This window comes from Cibotium barometz, chromosome 14, assembly GCF_041138505.1.
Source record: "Cibotium barometz isolate CiBa-2024 chromosome 14, ASM4113850v1, whole genome shotgun sequence".
Classification (NCBI taxonomy): Eukaryota; Viridiplantae; Streptophyta; class Polypodiopsida; order Cyatheales; family Cibotiaceae; genus Cibotium; species Cibotium barometz.
Window position 1 is genome coordinate 3181632 of NC_141059.1, and position 8353 is coordinate 3189984.

At 38.2% G+C, this 8353-nt stretch overlaps 1 pseudogene; it reads left to right on the forward strand.

Moving 5' to 3' along the window:
• Window positions 1-1023: 1023 nt before the first annotated feature.
• Window positions 1024-7570, forward strand: LOC147631562 (uncharacterized; annotated as a pseudogene).
• The last annotated feature ends 783 nt before the right edge of the window (window positions 7571-8353 follow it).

An 8353-nucleotide genomic window follows, 5' to 3' on the forward strand; every position in this document is an offset into this window, starting at 1 on the left:
CAATTTGGCACTCATCTAGCTTGAGCACAAATGAAAGTGTGCTCCCCAAAACTGTAAATAAATGGTAATTTACAATATTCAAAACAAAATAATCGTCTTCATTTTCTACTGAAAAACATGAATAGTAGCAATTGCAAGTTCTCACCTTCTGGTGAAAGACCATAGAACTTCACCATAGCTTGTTGTAGTCTCTCAATATGAACAAAGATGTTATTGTAAATATCATATTGAAATTCTGTACTTGTTGTCTTGATTTTCTTTCTACTTGACCCTGTGTCTAATGTTAGTGTGTCCTCAATGTGATAAAACTATCCTATAGCTCGCTGCACATCATCATTATTGATATGCTTGACATTGTGAATCACCTTGAGTGTAGAAAATAAAGTGCCAGTGATTCCTTGTCTTAGAAATGCATCTTTTACAACCCGACTGATTGCTTGGTACCCTTTCATGTTGATTCCAGCCGCATCACAAGCATGTTGAATAAATGAAGAATCGATGGAGGTGGTAATCTCGCTCCGTGCATTGAATGATAAGCAAAGCTTCTACATGGTCCTGTATGCTTTTCTTTTCCTGTGCGAAGCAGTCCTTCAAGCCTTGCAACCCATGTAGATACTCTCCACGCTTATGGTGGTGCTTTCCAAGGTAAACGACTTTTTAGTGTTCAATACATCACGGTCTATGGTCAGAAGCACGCCTTGAGAACCAACATAAGTATCACATGATGGTGTATAGGATGTCATACAAGTCACTTCATGTGTTGTTGGTAGTGGTTAAGCCACTCTTTCCGTCCTTTGGAGGTGATGTCTTTGTCAGAGCACTTATATTGTCAGAGTTAGCGGACAATATAAGTGCTCTGACAAAGACATCACCACTCTTATATTGTCAGAGTTAGCTCTAGGGTGTGTACTATGGAGACTCGCATAAGGTCGCTCGTCGACTATAGCGATACTATATGGTGTGGGTGAATCCACAATTCGTAAATATACAAGTATTATTTGTTGTATTTTATGCCATCTAACAATGTTTCAGCGCTATCGAATCAGTGTTCCCACTGGTGAAAGGTTGGTGAGGATTATGCATGAGAATATCACTCTCACAGGCTTACCACAGATTGCAGGGGCTGTTTTGATGGTACACACATAAAATTGCAAAGAAAGCCAGCCAAATAGTATTTCCCAACACAATATATGTGTCGACATGGGTTTCCAAGCATATTGCCATAGGGTATTGTAGATCCACAAAAGCTTTTTTGGAGTGTAGTTTGCAAGGCACCTAGCGGTGTTCATGGCTCTACTCACTTAAAGGCGTCAGATCTCTATAAGCCATTGAAGTGAGGAGAGGTTCTTTCCACACCCACAATAGATATTCAAGGTGAGAGAATTATTCCTTTCCTACTCGCAGACCTAGCTTATAAAGTAACCACATTCATTGTGAAGCCCTTTGATGAGTGAAGGGGGGTCGACATTTACATGAGAAGCAAGCTTTTGACAAGCAGTTGTCAAAAGGAAGAGTCAAGGACGAGAATGCATTCGATCTCTTGAAGAATAGGTGGCGAGTTCTTCGGGAGGTGAATGTTAATCTTGCGTTTGCTCCAACTCTCGTAGGAGCCTGTTGTGTCTTGCATAACTTTGTGCAATTAAGAGGGGAGGCTGAACCACAAGAACAGTGTGATCCGCATCCAAATGGGGCAAAGCCTCTACGTAATTGTGGAGGTAGTGCTGAACGGCATGAGTTGGCATTGAGAATTAGAGTAGCGCCTTTTCACCATTACACCCTTCAAAATGCACAATGTTTTTCACCACTACACCCTTCAAAATGCACAACAAGCTGTCATTAGATGAAGGTATTGAAAACATTCTTGATGTTTATATGCTTTGACTAATGTAGCTACATTTATTTTAGCATCATGCAAAGTGTGATAACCTTATGTAATCGGCATGATTCATCTTACATGTTTGTTCCAGAATGTATGGGGAGGGAATGATATAGATGGTTTGGAAGTTCGTAGATGATTGCTAGATGTTGAAAATTTATGATTATGCTATCTGTTGATGATTTTGATACTTTATGTTTAAGATGCATGTATTGGAAAACTATGTATTTTTTAGTTAAGATTGTGTACTTGCAAATCAGACGATGATTTGATGACTTTATATTTGACATTCATGATAGTAGGTGTTTAACTCGCTAAAAATCAATGATTATGCTATGTATTATGATTTGACAAATTTATATTTGTGATTGATTTATTGGAAACTTATGTTTTTTTTTGGTTAAGATTGTGTAATTGTAGTTCAGATTTGTGTTGATGTACATTGCGTATGGGATGTGTTGCGTTTTGGTGAGAGCACTTGATGGATTGCTCTACCCAGCCGACATCTCTAGTGGGTAGCCTCCCGCCTCTGCTTGGTTTGCTCTGCCTCTAGTGTGGACAGGTCCCAACCACTAACCACTATGCCCCACTCCTTGGTTGGCTGCCCTCATTGACTAAGTGACACATCATGAATCAGGAGGGATCTATGGTTGGAAAGAGGCATTGCGATCAGGGTTTGATCAACACCGTTGGATTCCCAAGTGAACTACGAGTGAATTGTGAGGTGAACTAGGGGTGAACTGGGGTGAACTAGGGAGACCTTTTTTGGCAAGAAAGTGAACCAGGGAAACATTTTCTAGTAAGAAAGTGAACTAGGGACCAAAATATCAAGATTTAAATTTAAAAACACTCTCCACAACCTGTTGGAAAGTATAGCATACTGGTTAATGTTGAAAGCTTGAGCGGATGGTTCCAAGTTAGAATCCTCTTTTGCATTGAGCTCAACCCCTCCAAAATTTTCTAAGTCCCAAAAATCCTCATGATATACCCTGAGTTCACCCCTAGTTCACTTGCCCGATGGGGCGGGAATCCGACAGTCTAGATTAGGTAAGATTACGACGCCTCTTTTCAGCCTTAGATCCCTCTTGATTCATAATGTGTCATTTAGTCCCGTGGGTTGCCCGCCTCCGCCAGCATCGGCCGGACCCCTTTGACTTTATACCCCTTGCCGAGCCTATCATCTACCACACACATGCATCATTTACTGCCTTTTCCTCCTCGTGCTCTCATCAGCTCTAGCACTCACAACAACAGAAGCTTCCTTGATGACGTGTGGCCCACAAGTGCCACACGTCATCAAGGAAGCTTGGGTTGTCCCCGACAACTTGGTTCACCTAGTGGATTTCATCAAAAGCTCAAAGGAGGTATGGGACGAGCTAGAAAACGTGTTTGGTAATAAAATCATTAACTCCAAAGGCCTTAAGCAAAAATTATTCCGCTTAAAAATAAATTAAAGAGAAACTTTGGGAGAACATATGAGAACTACAACCCCCCTCTTGCTTGGGAATTGCTATGGATGAGGATGACAAGAAAGCTATGCTTCTATCAAGTACAGAAGAGGTTTTAAATTCCTCTTAAACTTTGATTGTACTTGTCTTTTCAGAAATAGTGAATGAAGACATCTTACAGGTCCTCGAAAGTGACAAAATGATTGGGGCCATATTGAGCATGCCAATTGGTTTTCCTGGCTGTCAAAGGTGCCATTGAAGGTGTTTTGCTTCGTGACATTAGAGACATTGGATAGCATGCGAGAATATTCTCAAAGTTGGCGACATGGGTATCCAAATCGTTCTTCTTCTTTTCGTTGAACTTTGGATACTTGAGGGACAACTGATGGGACATGAGAGTGGGTTGGTGGGGTCATGCTATAGTGCTAAGGTGACTTTAGTGGTCATAACCTCACTCGTTCCAAAGGGTTTCCAAATAATTAAGCTCTTGCTTGGTACACACAGATCAAAAATAACAAACATTCCACTCAACAAGGAAACAAATGAATAGAAATTCTTAAACCACATGGGACGAGGAATGATATCAAGATGAGATTGTTGATAATAACTCGACCCATTAGAAAAAGGGATAGTATTGAGTTTGATATGATCAACAATACCCCAATGACTAGCTAATTGAATAGCAGATAAGTCTACGAGACAAGAATGAATATATGATAAAGCATAGGTATCGAGATAGATAAAACCCAAATCTAAACTAGAGGGGTATTTGTAGGGGTCACATTGCAGTGAATTAATTTAACATTTTTGGTCTCTCTAAAAAGAACTTGACTTGGCTGGGTGAGATAATCCCTCAACTAAAAGGACAAGTCCATGATAACAAAACAACATTCTAAAGCAAATCCAAAAGAATCACAGGAGAATCAAACGTAATACGATCGCCAAAAATGTTGGTGTGGATAGCTAACACATATGATTTAACATGTTAATACATTATAATCAGAGGATAGGATAAATAAATATTAATATATAGGAGATATTCAAGATATACAATGATGGTATAACATATCTTTGTATTTCTATATTACTGTAAAAGCTCTCTGATGGCTGTTAATCAATCAATACATTATGAGCTTGCACTTTGCATTATCATATTATATATGATAATTTAAAAATATACAAAGTGACACATATTATTTTCGTATGCCAAGTGATATCTAAATGCAAAAATAATGAGTAAAGTGACTAAGTTTTGTATGGGTAATACTAATACTATATATTAACATAGATATCACTGTAATCTATACAATTTTCTCTCTAATTCTTGGATCAATTACTTTGATACACAATTGTAGATGCTCAATCTTAAAACTACATAGTACCCATTTGTTAGATGCTCAATCTTATCGCACTAGAAAGCTTAATCAATCTAAGGTCAAATGACATCATAAGAAATCATGGTCCCTAGATGAAACCTAATTTTGTATGTAATTCAATAACTCAACTTTATTCTATCGTCCTTCTATATTTTTAGAGCATAGGAAGTAATTTTCTCTATCTTCTCTACCTTCTCTCTCTAGATCATTTATAACTGTTTAAATTCTTACCTCTTCTATTCTTATCCTCATCCTATCATAACTATGTATCAAATCTTATGTTTATATGGTAATTCTTGCATTCTATAATCACCTTCTCTCTCTAATCTTATTTATTCTCTCTCTAGAAATAAGCTCCACATTAATTCACATGGATTAGATGGACTTACTTTTACTTAAGTTAATCTTTCCAACATCCACATTTATTGTCTTACATGCATCTAGGTCATGGTATAGTGTATTTCTCTCTCTAACATAAAAAGATTTAACTATTATCTCTCTAGAATTAATTATTACTCAACCTTCTCTGTATGGGTAAACCTAATTTATTTGACTTATCCTTATTATAGTAGGTTTATGCCTAATTCACATGCAATCACATCATGCTAGGTACTTTCTTTCTCTAGAACAACATTTAATAGTACATTCTCTCTCTATGATTCTCATGTTCCTGTAGACCAAAAATCTATTTGGATTCTGTCCTGAGTTATTAGAGCCTAATAAAACTATTTTAGAAAGCCCATTTCTTATTTACATCTAAAATTGGTCATTTAATCACACTCTCTTGACTTATACTACCAGGTCCTATCCCATGAGAACCAAGGTATTGACCTCAAGGTACCACCATGAGTAGCCAAGCGTCCTACTAGGATCCTACATGGTGATAGTTATCTTCTTGGTATCTTTTTTATTTGTTTTTTAAATAAATAGTATTACCTAAAGTTCACTAAAGACTGAGTGCTCTTGGCATCCTCCACCATTCGGCATATTGTAAGGTCATTCATGGTCAGATAGGGACATTACTAATTCTAAGAAAAAATATGGCCTTAGAGTTCCTCTAAGCAACAATTAGAAAGTAGCTCATTCAAGTCATAAGGTCATTGAGTTAATTCCATGAATATGTAAGTTTATGAAGTAAAGAAATAATTTTGAGTTTGAAGCTAAGTTAGGGTATACCTGAGCAAGTGGAAGAATTCGGTCCATATCGAGGTTGCGTATCTACCCCCTATGCTACATGGGTTCTTCAAGTAATAAAATCTAGAGTTGGTGCATGGGATAAAACTCAAAAACTTGTAAAACATTTCTATCTGGCAAGCTTATCTCATCAGATAACCATAGTGAATAAGACAGCTCTAATTTGACATCACTAGGTTGTCAAACTTCCTCATCGTTTGGGTCTCCTAGAACATAACCTTCTACTAGATAAGTAGGCAATGATCTCAGTGTATCCTAGCATAGAAGTGTGGGGGAAGGGTATAGGTACTATAGGTAAGTTGGTCAAGCATATCACTTCCTGAAAATCATTATAAACTCACCAACTACTACCCAGAATGGGCATGGCGTGGGTGATAGTATCTCATAAAGTGGTGGGGTGAGTGCAAGGTAACACTCTTACCTCCATTTCTTGATTGCCTCCTCTTTGGGTGTTCTTACTTGATGACGTCCATCAACCATGTAAATAACACTCAAGTTGTCATGCCTTTGCAGCATTACTCCTACGATGAATTGGAGTAATGCAATCCTACACTACCAACAAAGATGGGACGTGACAAAGAGAATACGTCGTTTACATGTATGGCATGGAGAAATGGGATGAAACTACAATAAAATAAATCAATGAAAATATTTCCATAACAAGTTTCTCCTTGAGATGCATAAAAGTAAGGAGAGTAGGTATGAAAAGGTGGTATGTTGGACACTCCATGATAATACCATTCTTGATAGTTTGGATCCAGGATAGGTGCATTGGTGTCGCAGGTAAGTGAAATCTATTGCTTGAGACCTACAGGTCATGAAAATAAGTTATGAAAAATTATAGCATTCTCTTTTTCTTAGATGTGTGGTTAGCTTCTTTTCTCCTTTTTTAGTTTTTTTAATTAGTTCTTAATGTGGTATGTGTTGTTTTGTTTGGTATAAGTGCTATACTTAATATACATGTTGGAGTTATTTGTCCCAATAGGTTCTTGCTTTGTGTGATCTTGCCAGGGAACAAAATAGTATTTAGGGGTACAAATATAAAAGTTGGTTGTATACCCCCTTCCTATTTCTCTCATCATCCATGGACTTCTTGAAGGGTGTTGTATGCCTTTTGAAGCCAAATTTTCCATTTTTATTAGTGATAAGGTAGGTGTGATGAAGAACACTTTAGCACCATATGAATGTTGACACATCAAGTCATAAGGGTGGTAAGGGACTCTCATAATATTGAATTGGGCTTCTTGGTTCTAGAGGAGATGTGGGAGTGTAATTTTGACATCAAGCATCTCCAACATATTAGTAGATTCATCGTGAGAGGCTTATTGAGATAAGGGTGATCTTAATGAAGAAACTAAATGTGAAGCCTCTCTTATTAAAGTAGAAGCGACTGAAGCAAAAGCACGCTCTATTTTCCCCCTTCCTAAGGTAGAGTCCAATGTTCAAAGGTGTTTGAAAATCCAAACTTTTTGAGGGAGGGATGGTGAAGATTCCATCATGACCTGCTTTCCCTTTTTGCTTTTAAATTGTTGGATTTGGTAGCTATTGGTGAGGCTTGTACGTTGTGGCATCACTTGAATGACTGGATTTCATTTCGAAACCCGAATCCAATTGTTACCATGGTGGAAGGAAGCCTTGCGGTTGAAGAAGACGAGTCGGAATCCACCTTGAAATAATTTTAGGTTTGGCTTCATTTTGTAGAGCAATAATTTTGCCTAGGCATTTGGGCTTTTGGTTGTCAAGGGTAAAGCAAGTTTTGGGAATCCATTTTAAGGTAGCTTATGGCTTCCTCACTTGGATCCTTGTTGCCATTGGTTCATCTTTGCAGAAGATGTGGATGTAGAGTTGAAAGTAGAGGTTGGTGTGAAGTAGCCTTGTGTGGAGTTGATGGGGAGGCGTCATCTTTACAACACTCAATTGCTAGGTGGTGTAGTGCATTGGATGTTGAGTTAGGGATTTTTTCCATGAAATCACTCCCTGTGGCCCAATCAATTCTACATTAAGCTGCGTTCATCCATGTCCATATGAGAATGACATGTTCTTTCAAGGTTTCGAGAGGCATGATCAAAATGTTATACCATTATCACCGTATATGATAGTTTTAAGCGGGCTAAGCACTTTGGTATTTTTGGTGTTGACACCTTATACTCTCGAGTTTGTTTTTTCAAAGTTGAGGTTTATCCAATTGATTCCATGAAGGAAAAGAGAGTAAATTATGACTAGCACCTATGTCAAGTAGTGTATTATAGAAAACCTTACCTTAAGGGCTAGGTAATTCAATTGGTGTCTGTGCGCTTTTGCCGCACAGGTCGTAGCTGGGGACTTGCCGGACACCGTATGCGAGCCACAAATGGCTGCAAGCATACAACCAGGAAGGCAAGCTCAAAACAGAATGCAAAAGGTGTGTCACTCACCGCTTAACTACCGCCTTGAAGGATTCCCGCGTCGCAGCCGTGAAG